The sequence below is a fragment of the Neomonachus schauinslandi genome, chromosome X, assembly GCF_002201575.2.
Source record: "Neomonachus schauinslandi chromosome X, ASM220157v2, whole genome shotgun sequence".
Taxonomy (NCBI): domain Eukaryota; kingdom Metazoa; phylum Chordata; class Mammalia; order Carnivora; family Phocidae; genus Neomonachus; species Neomonachus schauinslandi.
In genome coordinates this window covers 27,592,509-27,607,812 of record NC_058419.1, presented here as the reverse complement: position 1 = coordinate 27,607,812, position 15,304 = coordinate 27,592,509, and the positions used below count along the sequence as shown (strand labels likewise).

At 40.6% G+C, this 15,304-nt stretch overlaps 1 pseudogene; it reads left to right on the top strand.

The window, feature by feature from the left end:
* Positions 1-9,343: 9,343 nt before the first annotated feature.
* Positions 9,344-9,514, top strand: LOC123323560 (annotated as a pseudogene).
* The last annotated feature ends 5,790 nt before the right edge of the window (positions 9,515-15,304 follow it).

Below are 15,304 nucleotides of genomic sequence, written 5' to 3'. Positions count from 1 at the left end.
CCACCCATCAACAGAATGACTAGGAGGAGGAACCCCCAAAATAGAAAAAACTCAGAGATTATGACTTATGCTGCAGATTTACAAATGGATGCAGATATAACCAAGATGTCGGAGATGGAATTCAGGCTAGCAATTGTGAAGACAATTGCTAGAATGGAGAAATCAATTAATGGCAACATAGAGTCTCTAAGGGCAGAAATGAAAGCTGAATTGGCAGAACCTAAAAATGCTATCAATGAGATCCAATCCAATCTAGATAATCTAACAGCTAGGGTAAGTGAGGCAGAAGAGAGAATAAGTGACTTGGAAGACAATATAATAGATAAAAAGGGAAATGAGGAGGCCAGGGAAAAACAACTCAGAATCCATGAAAATAGAATCAGAGAAATAAGTGACACCATGAAACATTCCAATGTCAGAATAATTGGAATCCCAGAGGGAGTGGAGAGAGAGAGAGGACTAGAAGATGTATTTGAGCAAATCGTAGCTGAGAACTTCCCTAATCTGGGGAATGAAACAAACATTCGAGTCCTAGAGGCAGAGAGGACCCCTCCCAAGATCAAGGAAAACAGGCCAACACCCTGGCATGTAATAGTAAAACTTGCAAATCTTAGAACCAAGAAAACCATCTTAAGGGCAGTTAGGGGGAAGAGATTCCTTACGTGCAGAGGGAGGAACATCAGAATAACGTCAGACCTATCTACAGAGACCTGGCAAGCCAGAAAGGCCTGGCAAGACATATTCAGGGTACTAAATGAGAAGAACATGCAGCCAAGAATACTTTATCCAGCAAGGCTGTCATTTAAAATGGATGGAGAGATGCAGAGCTTCCACAACCGGCAGAAACTGAAAGAACATGTGACCACTAAGCCGGCCCTGCAAGAAATATTAAGGGGGGTTCTATAAAAGGAGAAAGACCCCAAGAGTGACATACAACAGATATTTACAGGGACAATCTATAAAAACAACATCTTCACAGGCAACATGATGACAATAAATTCATATCTTTCAATAATCACTCTCAATGTGAAAGGCCTAAATGCTCCCATAAAATGGCACAGGGTTGCAGATTGGATAAAAAGACAGGACCCATCCAAATGCTGCCTACAAGAGGCTCATTTTGAACCTAGAGATACATCCAGACTGAAAGTGAAGGGATGGAGATCCATCTTCCATGCCAGCGGACCTCAAAAGAAAGCTGGGGTAGCAATTCTCATATCAGACAAATTAGATTTTAAACTAAAGTCTGTAGTTAGAGACACAGAAGGACACTATATCATTCTTAAAGGGTCTATCCAACAAGAAGATCTAACAATTGTAAATATCTATGCCCCTAACATGGGAGCAGCCATCTACATAAGCCAACTGTTAACCAAAATAAAGAGTCATATTGATAACAATACGTTAATTGTAGGAGACCTCAATACTCCACTCTCAGCAATGCACAGATCATCTCAGCAGAAAATCAACAAGGAAACAAGAGCTTTGAATGATACACTGGACCAGATGGACCTCATAGATATTTACAGAACATTCCACCCTAAAACAACAGAATACTCATTCTTCTCGAGTGCACATGGAACTTTCTCCAGAATAGACCACATACTGGGTCACAAATCAGGTCTCAACTGATACCAAAAGATTGAGATTATTCCCTGCATATTCTCAGACCACAATGCTTTAAAACTGGAACTCAATCACAGGAAAAATTTGGCAGAAATTCAAACACTTGGAAGCTAAAGACCACTCTGCTCAAGAATGTTTGGGTCAACCAGGAAATCAAAGAAGAACTTAAACAATTCATGGAAATCAAGGAGAACGAAAACACATCGGTCCAAAACCTATGGAATACTGCAAAGGCGGTCCTAAGGGGGAAATACATAGCCATCCAAGCCTCACTCAAAAAAATAGAAAAATCCCGAATTCACCAACTAACTCTACACCTTAAAGAACTAGAGAAAAAGCAACAAATGATGCCTAAGCCATGCATTAGAAGAGAAATAATTAAAATTAGAGCAGAGATCAATGAATTAGAAACCAGAAACACAGTAGATCAGATCAATGAAACTAGAAGCTGGTTCTTTGAAAGAATTAATAAGATCGATAAACCACTGGCCAGACTTATCCAAAAGAAAAGAGAAAGGACCCAAATTAATAAAATTATGAATGAAAGGGGAGAGATCATGACTAACACCAAGGAAATAGAAACAATTATTAGAAATTATTATCAACAACTATATGCCAATAAACTGAGCAATGTGGATGAAATGGAGGCCTTCCTGGAAACCTATAAGCCGCCAAGACTGAAACAAGAAGAAATTGACAACCTGAATAGGCCAATAACCAGTAACGAGATTGAAGCAGTGATCCAAAAACCTCCCAAAAAACAAGAGTCCAGGGCCTGATGGATTCCCTGGGGAATTCTACCAAACATTCAAAGAAGAAATAATACCTATTCTACTGAAGCTGGTTCAAAAAATAGAAACAGAAGGAAAACTTCCAAACTCATTCTATGAGGCCAGCATTACCTTAATCCCCAAACCAGGCAAAGACCCCATCAAAAAGGAGAATTCCAGACTGATATCCCTGATGAATATGGATTCCAAAATCCTCAACAAAATCCTAGCTAATAGGATCCAACAATACATTAAAAGGATCATCCACCCTGACCAAGTGGGATTTATCCCTGGGATGCAAGGGTGGTTCAACATTCGCAAATCAATCAATGTGATAGAACACATTAATAAGAGGAGAGAGAAGAACCATATGGTCCTCTCAATTGATGCAGAAAAATCATTTGACAACATACAACATCCTTTCTTGATTAAAACTCTTCAGAGTATAGGGATAGAGGGAACATTCCTCAAGTTCATAAAATCCATCTATGAAAAACCCACAGTGAATATCATCCTCAATGGGGAAAAGCTGAGAGCCTTTCCCTTAAGATCAAGAACACGTCAAGGATGCCCACTTTTGCCACTATTGTTCAACATAGTACTAAAAGTCCTAGCAACAGCAATCAGACAACAAAAAGAAATGAAAGTATTCAAATTGGCAAAGAAGAAGTCAAACTCTCTCTTTTCGCAGACAACATGATACTTTATGTGGAAAACCCCAAAGACTCCACCCCCAAATTACTAGAACTCATCCAGCAATTCAGTAATGTGGCAGGATACAAAATCAATGCACAGAAATCAGTTGCTTTCTTATACACTAAAAACGCAACTGAGAAAGAGAAATTAGAGAAATGATTCCATTTACAATAGCACCAAAAACCATAAGACACCTCAGAATAAACCTAACCAAAGAGGTAAAGGATCTATACTCTAGGAACCACAGAACACTCATGAAAGAAATTGAAGAAGACACAAAAAGATGGAAAAATTGTCCATGCTCATGGATCGGAAGAATAAACATTGTTAGAATGTCTATGCTACCCAGAGCAATCTATACCTTCAATGCCATCCCGATCAAAATTCCAATGACATTTTTCAAAGTGTTGGAACAAACAATCCTAAAATTTGTATGGAATCAGAAAAGACCCCGAATCGCCAAGGAAATGTTGAAAAAGAAAAACAAAGCTGGGGGCATCACATTGCCCAATTTCAAGCTATATTACAAAGCAGTGATCACCAAGATAGCATGGTACTGGCACAAAAACAGACATATAGATCAATGGAACAGAATAGAGAACCCAGATATGGACCCTCAACTCTATGGTCAAATAATCTTTGACAAAGCAGGAAAAAACATGCAATGGAAAAAAGACAGTCTCTTCAATAAATGGTGCTGGGAAAATTGGACAGCCACATGCAGAAGAATGAAATCGACCATTCTCTAACACCATTCACAAAGATAAACTCAAAATGGATGAAAGACCTCAATGTGAGACAGGAATCCATCAAAATCCTAGAGGAGAACATAGGCAGTAACCTCTTTGACATCGGCCACATCAACTTCTTTCAAGATACATCTCCAAAAGCTAGTGAAACAAAAGCAAAAATGAACTTTTGAGACTTCATCAAGATAAAAAGCTTCTGCACAGCAAAGGAAACAGTCAACAAAACAAAGAGGCAACCCACAGAATGGGAGAAGATATTTGCAAATGACACTACAGATAACGGGCCAGTATCCAAGATCTATAAAGAACTTCTCAAACTCAACACCCAAAAAACAAATAATCAAGTCAAAAAATGGGCAGAAGACATGAAAAGACACTTCTCTGAAGAAGACATACAAATGGCTAACAGACACATGAAAAAATGTTCATCATCATTAGCCATCAGGGAAATTCAAATCAAAACCACATTGAGATACCACCTTACACCAGTTAGAATGGCAAAAATGGACAGGGCAAGAAACAACAAATGTTGGAGAGGTTGTGGAGAAAGGGGAATCCTCTTACACTGTTGGTGGGGATGCAAGTTGGTACAGCCACTTTGGAAAACAGTGTGGAGGTGCCTCAAAAATTTAAAAATAGAGCTACCTTATGACCCAGTAATTGCACTCCTGGGTATTTACCCCAAAGACACAGATGTAGTGAAAAGAAGGGCCATATGCACCCCAATGTTCATAGCAGCAATGTCCGCAATAGCCAAACTGTGGAAAGAGCTGAGATGCCCTTCAACAGATGAATGGATAAAGAAGATGTGGTCCATATATACAATGGAATATTACTCAGCCATCAGAAAGGATGAATACCCAACTTTTACATCCACATGGATGGGACTGGAGGAGATTATGGTCAGTGAAATAAGTCAAGCAGAGAAAGTCAATTATCATATGGTTTCACTTATTTGTGGAACATAAGGAATAGCATGGAGGACATTAGGAGAAGGAAGGGAAAAATGAAGGGGGAGGAATCGGAGGGAGAGATGAACCATGAGAGACTATGGACTCTGAGAAACAAACTGAAGGTTCTAGAGGGGAGGGGGTGGGGGGATGGGTTAGCCCAGTGATGGGTATTAAGGAGGGCATGTACTGCATGGAGCACTGGGTGTTATACGAACACAATGGATCGTGGATCACCACATCAAAAACTAATGATGTATTGTATGGTGACTAACATAACATAATAAAATTAAAAATAAATAAATAAATAAAATAGAGGTAATAATACTAGCCTAGCAGGGTTCTTGGAATTAGATGAGACAATGCATGTGAATCACTTACCACAAGGCCCAACACATAGTTCTCAGTGAAACTGCTGGCTATTGTTATTTTTGTTTTTGGTTCTATTATGCTGATTTCCCACAAATTCAGTTAGCTAAGAATTTGCTATATCCTGACCACCCATACTTACTGGGCTTCCCAGTATAAACACAAAAGAAAATAGGTCACAGAAGACAAAATATGACTTTGATTCTCTTTCTGAGCCATACATACATCCCCTCCATGGTGTCTTCTTCCATTCTTCAGTTCTAAACACTATTACAATCTCTCTCTCTCTCTGTCTCTCTCTCTCTCACACACACACACACAGACACACATGAATTAGGCCAGAGTTGGCATGACCTGAGAGAATTTGTTTAGAAAGATCCTGAGATTGCATTGGAAATCAACATTTAAAAGTAGCACGATTGATTAGTAATGCCTGTTAAGGGCTTGGATTAGTAAGTGATAGTATACATGTTATATACTGGCAAGAAAGGAGAGATCATTAACACATTAGTATGACGTTCACTCTATTTTCTTTCCTTTTTTAATTTTTGGAGTACACACATGCCTTTTAGGTTTTAGTATTTATTGTGGAATAAAAGTCTTAGCTTCCTATGAAATTTCCAGCATTGGCAAGCAAGTAATGAAGAGACTTAGGAGGATAGCACTGCCTTTCTGGAAATCGTGTCATATGATACAGCAACCTGCTTCACTCTTGCTTAAGTTGCTCCTTAATTTTTGTGATTCCACAAATTTATTTGCCTTAGACAAATGTAAGATTTCCATTAACAAATGTTCTTTAAAAAAAACTCTGCTAACAACCTATCAAAGAGATAACATTATATATTTATACAATGGAATACTAATCAGAAGTTTAAAATAAAGGAATTACTGATACATGGAACAATATGAATAAATTTCACAGATATTTTGCTGAGAAAAAAAAAGACCAGACACAAAAGAATACATATTATATGATTCTCTTTCTCTTTCTCTCTCTCTCTCTCTCTCTATTCATATATATATGAATTTCTAAAGCACACAAAACTGCTTTGTGCAGCAGTTCTCAAACTTGGTTGTGCAACAGAATCTCCTGAAGAGTTTGTTAAAAGTTTTCTAGGCCCCACTCTCAGAGTTTCTAACTCGGTTGGGCTGCGGCGGGGCCTGAGAATGTGCATCTCTAACAAGTTCCCAGATGATGCTGATGCTATTAGTTCCAGGTCCACACTTGGAGAACCACAGATGTATAGTGACAGAAGTTAGAAGAGTGGCTACCTTGGCGTGAGGGGTTGGTGTTGACTGGAAAGGGACACAAAAGAACTTTCTGGGATGATGGTAATGTTCTACATCTTGACCTGGGTGGTGATCATGTAGGTATATACATATGTAAAATACTATTTGGTTGTATCTTTCAGGTTTGTGTCATTTACTGCAGGTAAAATACACCTTTAATTAGAGGGAAGAATGTGAGCTTCAGAATCAAATGAAGTTTAAATTCCCAGCTCTGCCATTTATCAATTCTGTGACATTTGGCGAGTTATTTCACTTGCCCAAGCTTACTGTTTTCATATATAAAATAGGATTCATAACAGTATTACCTCAGAAGATTGTACGAATTCAGTAAGATGCTCACTATAAATGTTTGGTCTCATTTTTAGATATGAGTCTAAATTACAGGAATGAAGTAGTTCCTCTCTTCTGTGTGTGTCTGTCTGTCTCTCACACACACACATTCCTATCCCTCTTCTCCATTTGCACTGGCATTCATTATCTTAGAAATGCCCTCATTTTTTTTAACATCACTTTGACCAGGGGAGTTTCTACCGAAACAAAACTATTTCGCTGTAATAATGCTGGCCTGGAACCGCCTGCCTCCCTGCTCAGCAAATGAGCAGCTGTATCAATTGAGACAGGTGCACCTTAGTGCTCACCATGGGCACGGAGTGTTCCCTGAATGTTACTGAGAGTCCCTGGACTAGGTAAACCACCCATGAAATCCAATTCAACTTGGGGAAATAGATTATAAATATGACTCAATGAAGACACCTCTCCGAAGAACTAATCCTGGCAGTTGGTAGCTCCAAGGACACGAACCGAAGGCAGACATGTCCAGGCCACAGATTCAAGCTCTGTGTCCCTCTTTGCAGTGCTGTTACAGCTCACAGCCTCCATATTTCCTGCTTTTAGGCTCTTTAAAGATTGCTAGTCTTCAAAATCCACTCTAGCAGCGACATATACTTGGTAATGTATGTGCCCCTCTCATCTCATGATATCAAGTTAGCCCTTGCATTTAGTTTGATTCCAGAAATACAGACTGAGCCCCTTCTCTGTGCCAAGCACAGTGCTGCCTGATACAGATACAGACCCAAAGCATACCTGATTCCTCTCCTAGAGCATTCTATAAATGGGGCAAGAATGCCACGTAGACAATGATAGATAAAGCAAAGTGTATTAAGGTAACACTGAAGAGAAGTACCTAAATCTACACTGGAAGGCAGAGAGTATGGGGGAGAACTAAGAAATGCTTCCTGGGAGAAACCACCGTTTGAAATCTTTTGAATCAGACAAACTAGGCTAAAGGCAAGGAGCCCATTTCAGCATAAAAGAAAAAGAAGAGACAAGGTATTGTTTGGATGTTTGGATAGGCATGGAAAAGGGAGTTTAAGCACCAGAGTTTATGTGCAGAGTTTATTATGAAATAACCCAGAGGAGAATTAGGAATAATGGGTCTGGTTGGGCCTAGAAACAGGCATGAATTTTGCCATTTTGTCTAGTGCCAGAGCTTATCTAGAGCAGAGTTGAATTAAGGCTCTTTGCTGCACACCTTTTTGTGTGCTTCTACTCTACATGACCAATCCCCAAATTAACCCTCAAGTTAAATGATTGCTGCTATTGTACTGCCGAGGACTTGGAAAACAGCCCCATGGCACATAGCTCAGAAAAATAGAGACACCTATGAGTCCTGTTCTGCCCTTCCCCACCCATCTCCACCCAACTTAGGGAAAAAAAATAACCATTTATAAATTGAGGAGTTGACGAACTGAGAATAGGTGCAATAAAATATGTTGCTTTTGAAGACTGATTTTGTGCTTATTTGTGGAGGAAAAGCAGCTTTGTTTCTTTTATGAAGCCCTGCAATTGATTAGACAGAGTGAGGACTCATCATTTTTTTCCCAGTGTTTTTATTAAAATGGGTAAGGCATTTTGTTTTTCACAGGATTATTATGCAATTGCACAGCACATTTTTTCCCACCCCTTTGTTCTATAAGATTTTTCCTGCAGGCAGTCCTGTTATGTAACCCTAACCCTGGCCCTATATAATTGATCATGTCACAGAGGTACTAACTCATCATCCTCCAAGCAAGCACGTGAAATGCCATCCCTGAAAACTGGGGTCCGTTCTCAAGATTCTCTTTGGAGGCCCATCATTCATCCTCTGGCCATGATAATGATGCCCTTTGAAAAGTCGTGTCTGGACAGATCAAACATTTTTCCCTCTCCACCCATGTTCAGGGAGGAAAGAGACTGACCAAATTCCACCAATACTTTATATGGAGGGTAAGTGATAATCATTGGAGAAAGACATGAACAAAAGCATCAGGAAGTGAAATTGTCATACATATGCACACACGTGTGTGTAGAGAGAGAGAGAAAGAGAGGGAGAATGGAAGGGAGAAAGCCTCTAAATCCTTTACCTAAATCACAAGGCAGAGGGACTCCTTTAGCCAGGTGATGTATTTTACTTCTAAGTGACATCCTGCCATATTTTGGCCACCAAAATAGCAGTGTGACCTTGATCAAGTTAATTCCGTTTTCTGGGCTTCAGTTTCTTCATCTATAAAAAGAGTGAAGAGTGAGCATCAAAAGGCCCTTCCAGCTGTGGTTTCATATGACCTTAGATTGGAGTTAGTCCGTATTACTGAGACATGTGCTCGTTACCATAGCTAGCTTCAGCGCTGCTGCGCGGTGCCCAAGCCCAACTCAGAATAATGTATGCGCAGAGGTCTGGGTGGGTTTCTAGGCTTTGTTTTATTTTTTAGCTACAAGCTGTTAAGGTGTCCCTTCCAGATGCCCCACTAAGCATATTCTTGGCCACAGAAGAATCAGGTGGGCTGTGTGTCCAACTTGAAGCATTGGTCCCTGAGTCCTTGAGCCTACAATGAACACTCTTTCTCCCAGATGCTTTATCGCTTCTCGGCCTTTTGGCTAAGACCAAGTGTAGTATCTGCAGCATTCATTCTCTGTAATACTGTTCTATATTGCATTTTGTCGTGTGCCTTCCTGAATGTGTGTGGTGGGGGGAAGACAGACAGAGACAGAGACAGAGAGTATGCATCTCCCCAGTCTCTTAACTCTTTGAGAGCAAGGATCTCTGATTTCAAATCCCAGCCTCATCACTTACGAGATGAATGAAATTTAACAAGTATTCTAAACTCTCTGAGCCTCAGTTTTCTGATCTGTAAAATGGGGATGATAACAGTTTCTACCTCTGCTATAGACTGAATGTTTGTGCCCCTCCCTCTGAAATTCATATGTTAAAATCCTAATCTCCAAAGTGATGATATTTGGAGGTAGGGGCCTTTGGGAAGTGATTCGGTCATGAGAGTAAAACCCCCATGAATGGGATTAGCGTCCTTATAAAAGAGACCCCAGAAAACTTCCTCACCCCTTTCACCCTGCGAAGACACAGCGAGAAAACTGCAGTTTATGAACCGGGAAGTGGGCCCTCACTAGACACCAAATCTACTGGTGCCTCTTGGACTTCTTAGCCTCCAGAACTGTGAGAAATAAATTTCTGTTATTTATAAGCCATCCAGTATATGGTAATTTTGTTATAGCAGACTGAACAGACTAAAACAACCTCATAAGGATCTTGTGAAGATTATATGAGCTAATATATGTAAAGCACTTGGAACATTACCCAGCACATAGTAAACACTTCATAAATGTTAGCTACTGTCATGAGCATCATCATCATTATTATTATCATCTGAAAACAGAGAAAATGCAGACCAAGCATGGGCTAGAAGTGACTGAGCCAATCTATCACATACATTTGTTTCATTACTTTGATTTATTTAAAGACTGAGACAGTAGAACATGTTCATCTGAAGAATTTCAAATAATGCAGACATCTAAAAAGTAAACAGGGAAAGTGACTCTTCAGGACTGTCCCTCCCCCCCCCCACCAACAGCACTCCCATCCCTGTTCCCCAGGGGTAACTCCTATCCTTTCAGACTTGTTTTCTATGCAAATATAAGTTTATACCATTTCTTGAAAATTTTACAAAATAAATTGGATATCATGCTACAAACAGTGTGCTGAAACTCGCTTTTAAATCCCAACAATGAATCATAGGAATACTTTCATGTCCTTGCATCTAATACATTTCATTTTTAAATGGCTGCATAATATTTCATCACATGAATGTGCTATAATGTTTAACCACTCCAACTAATGAGCAGTCAGGCTATTACAACTAAAACAACAATAACCATCCTTTGTATATGTCTCCAAATGCACACGGGGTAATTCTCTGGGATATATACATAGACGTGGAATTGCTGGGCTGATGTAAAGACCTGTTTTCATATTTTATAGAAACTACCAAACCATCTTCCAAAGGGTTGTGCCTATTTTCGTTCCCACCAGCAGTGTATGTGAGTGCATTTTCCCCACGTCCTCTACACACTAAAGACTGTTTATTTTTGTCTGTTTGAATAGCTATGACGAGATGGTGGTATTTGGGAATTTTTCCCTGATTGCTAGTGACGACCCACAGTGAAAATCTTGCCCAAGTAAGCAATTCCTGTCTCAGTACACAGGGATGGCTCTGGTACAGTAGGCATGGGCTAAAGGGCCTCTTGCCATATTTGCTAGTGACAAGGGTGTCCGTGCCCACTGGATTAGGTGTCCTGTGCTGCCATCGTCTTTTGGCGACTATCTCTTTCTTCCAGGCACTGCAGTAAGCTTGTTCCCTGAGACACTGTGCACAAACCATTTGTAGAGATTGTATTATCTTTGTCTATAGACTTGCATCATGCTTCCGATGCCGCCTTATTTTCATTAAGATTGATTTTCATGAGCTGTGGCTCCTGTTCTTCTACATTTTAATCTTTCTTTTCTACCTCAACATAACTCTTCCACTATATGCCAGGAACTGTATTAGGCACTTACATATCGAAGTGTCATACCGAAGCCTCGCAATAACTGCGAGACAGGACGAGTACTGTATTCCTCCCCATTTTACAGACGAGAAAACTGAAATGGAGGCACGGAGAGGTGAAGGAACTTGCCTAAGGCTGTTTGCTTCCAAAGCCCGTGCTCTTTCCACGGCACCACAGTGTCTTTCAGTTTTCTGGAAGCATTCATCTTTTTGCATTGCCACAGTTCTTATTTAAGAACACTTGCATGGAATCATTTGTAAACTGAATGCATCAACCAATTAATTCCCAGTGTGAGCAAAGTGCTCTTCTGGTTTCTGACATGAGAACGACATTCCAAAGTATTTTTTCTTTTCACCACAAAGTTTTCAGTTTGTTCAGTGAACTTTCTTTGGACTTCGTTCAGGCTGCTGAGGATTATTCAGTTAGGGCCTCTGGTCTCACTGTTTTTAGGGTGCAAGCATCAGTGAGCTCAGGACACAAATAATCAATGCTAAAGAAACAACACCAGTTTACCTGCTCAGAAATTCTGTCCCTGTCAAGATGGAGGTACTCAGAGTTAGGCCAGGGATCAAAGGGAAGTAAAAGGGAAATGATGGCAGTCTTTGACCCTCTAGTCTGCCTCTGCCTCTCCCCCAGGAGTTGGAGGTGCCATCTGCCTCAGTTGCCCAGAGCCAAAGTGTTCACTTCCCCTACCACCTCTGCCATCTCACCACTGTCCAAAACACAAACTCTCCTGGCTCATGTTTCAGATCTAACCCTTGGATAAAATTAAGTTACCCAGGTCTTCCTCAGACTTCACATTAGTGGACAAACTACAACTAAGGAATTGATGAAGGCAGTTAATGCTTCTCCCAAATGGTACTGATATTTTAACAATAAACTTCCAAAGATACCATGTCTTAGCCCAAAGATAGAGTTTTCTAAGCTGCCTTAGCTTCCCGTCTTGTGACTGAGAACAGACACCAACAAAGAGACACAGACTGGAAGAAGTACAAGTTCATCTGGTCTTCTCCTGTACCATGGTGTACACACACCCACAGACGGCTGCTCTGCCTCAGTAACACTCAATGGCCAGGAATACAGATTCCTGATCCTGACAATCACATTCATTGTGTGTATGACAAATTACCATCAACTCCTCTAGTATTGTAGTAGAGTATTGTATTATCAAGGTCTTTCAATGGTCAGATTTTAACTTCCTCCCTGAATCTTACATTCTGGATTTATCAAGATTGTCTCATTGAGCCTGGACCATCTGGAAGCATAGCTCTTTGCTGGGGAAAAGGTGCATTAAAGCAAAAGGTATAGAAAGTAAAAGGGCACATTGGCCTTAGTGATTCGTTTTTCTGGAAAATTACATATGTTTGTCAAACTATATATGAATCCACCTGTAAAGTCCAACATAGAAAGGAACACCAATGGCTGACTTGACTGAATATTTTAGCAATCCTCAAATCATACCACCTAGGTAATTATCTGCTTTACTCAAGGATGTGGCTATCCCTGGTTGAATTGACCTGACCAAAAAAAAAAGAGGTAGCATAAGATAGTGGCTAGGAATATAGTTTCCAAAGTCAGGCACACTTAGATTCAAATCCTGACTTAACCAGTTCCTAGCTATATAACCCTGAGTAGGTTATCTAGTCTTTCTGAGGTCAATCTTCTTACTTGTAAAATGAGGATAATTAATACTAGCGTTCACCTCATAGGGTGGCTTGTGAGGATTCAGTTAAACAAGAGCATATATTTAAAGTGCCTGAAATGGAGTAAGCACTCACTAATCACTGACTATCCATAATAATGATTCCAATTATAACATGATATTTCTCCACACACTACCTTCTCTGGACTGGGGCTCCAAGGTGGTATAAGCCACAGACCTGCTCTGGAGCAGTTAATCACCTATATGCTCACACCTCAGATTGCTAAAACCATCTGAAACTTGCTGCTGAGTTCTGTTAACTATAAGCCCTCATCTATAGATGGTGTGGTTGTGTGCTAATGGCCCCTCCCACCATGGAAAATTGGCCTTGTGCCTTCAGATCATAAATGGCAGAACCCAGTAAGCCAGATGGGAGAGAGAAGCCTCTTGCCAAGAGTCACCTTTAATAGAGCTGCTACTGTCTTTGACCTTTACCTAGTATTTTCCAAAGAGAATCCTCAGAAAGCAAAAAGCTGCTCAAAAGCCTCTCCAGTTAGTCCTAAGTTGAGGAAGATGCTACTGTCCTTATGCTGAGCACTAAGGGGCTGCCTAGTGGTCATCAACTATTTTCCCCAGGGGGCGTGAGAGCTGCTTTTGTGGCAGGAGGTACAGTCCAGGCGCTGTCGCCTTTGGACACAAACCTCCTTCTTTCAGAAATGAAACTACAAAACATGAAAGATGAAAGAAACTTTTTAGGCTGAGCATGAGGATATTAAACTAGGGCTTCCTCATTTTGATAAATGAGGAAACAGGCCCAAAAAGAAAAGTTGACTTCACCCGGTGAATCACTCACAAAATCCGGCCTAGAACTCTGATCTCCTGGTTCCCAGTCAAATTCTTGAGGAGTCCAGCTCCAGACTAAAATCCTATGTTGATCTTTCAGACCTGGCCACAAGCAATGACAAGGCTTTGCTTGGCAGGCCTCATGAATAGAAGCTGCCCTCGCCACACTAGACTTGGTGCACAGCCATTGCTTTGCAACTTTCTGGAGGGAGTTACTGTCATGGGCTCAGGCTGCTCACTCCAGGCTAGTCATGCTCAGACACATATCTGCATTCCTGGCCCAAGCACCCCCACTTGGAGGCCTTCTTATCAGAAGCTTCAGCTAAGGCCTTTCCCTCACATCTCCACCATGGCCTCCTTGTAAGGGGTCTCGGTGGAAGTACTTTTCTCTGATCTGTCTGAGTTCCTTTCCACTACTAGCCCTTCCCTCTCTCCTTATCTCCAGCCCATGGGTCCATAAAGAGGAAAGAGCCTTTTGTTAGGGGCTTCTCAGTAGCAAGAGGATTACAAGATGATTACTTGTGCACTGCATCCATCTGACCCTTGCCCAGTGCCATTCCATGGGGGAAAATGGAACACTAGAGAGTTGGCACCAATTTTGCCTCTTGTTTGCAGTATCACAGTAAGTAAATAAAGGCTTGATTATTACTTTCAGTTTGTTTCATTGTCCTAATTGACCACCCTGACATCTGGCAGCTGGAGTCCCCTTTCTAATCCACTGCTCTGTTCTCTGGCCTGAGAATGCCAGGGGTTATTTTGAAGGAAGCCTATTTTGTTGTATTTAAAAAGCAACATCTGTTTTTTGGGTGGTTGAGTTTGAGAAGTTCTTTATAGATCTTGGATACCAGCCTTTATCTGTAGTGTCATTTGCAAATATCTTCTCCCATTCTGTGGGTTGCCTCCTTGTTTTGTTGACTGTTTCCTTTGCTGTGCAGAAGCTTTTTATCTTGATGAAGTCCCAAAAGTTCATTTTTGCTTTTGTTTCACTAGCTTTTGGAGATGTATCTTGAAAGAAGTTGCTCTGTACACACACACACACACACACACACCCCAAACATAATTTTTCTACCTTGAAATAAATAGGTTGGATAGATTCCCAATTGCCTTTTTAACCAGATATTTGATATCTACCAGGCACTCACTGGAGTTTATTAGAACCATTTCCTTTAATAAAATATAAAGCACTATCAGACACAGTCTGGGACTCTTAGTGATAATTTTTCCAAGGGAAATCTCAATGTGTGGCATGCTGTGCTAAGCAGAATCAATTCAAGCCTGCTTGATGCCATATTTCAGTGGCAGAAGCTGTTTCTGTATAAAAGAGAAATGGCTGGCAACCTCAAATAATAGCAGGAAGATCCCAAATGGAGCCAAAGCTCCTGGGATGCAAAATTAATGGGAGCCCTTAAAAAGGAGTCATTAAGGTTCACAGCTTAACCTGGTACTACAAAGGGAATTGTAGACTTCCCTTCTGATCTCTTTTGAACTCAATGC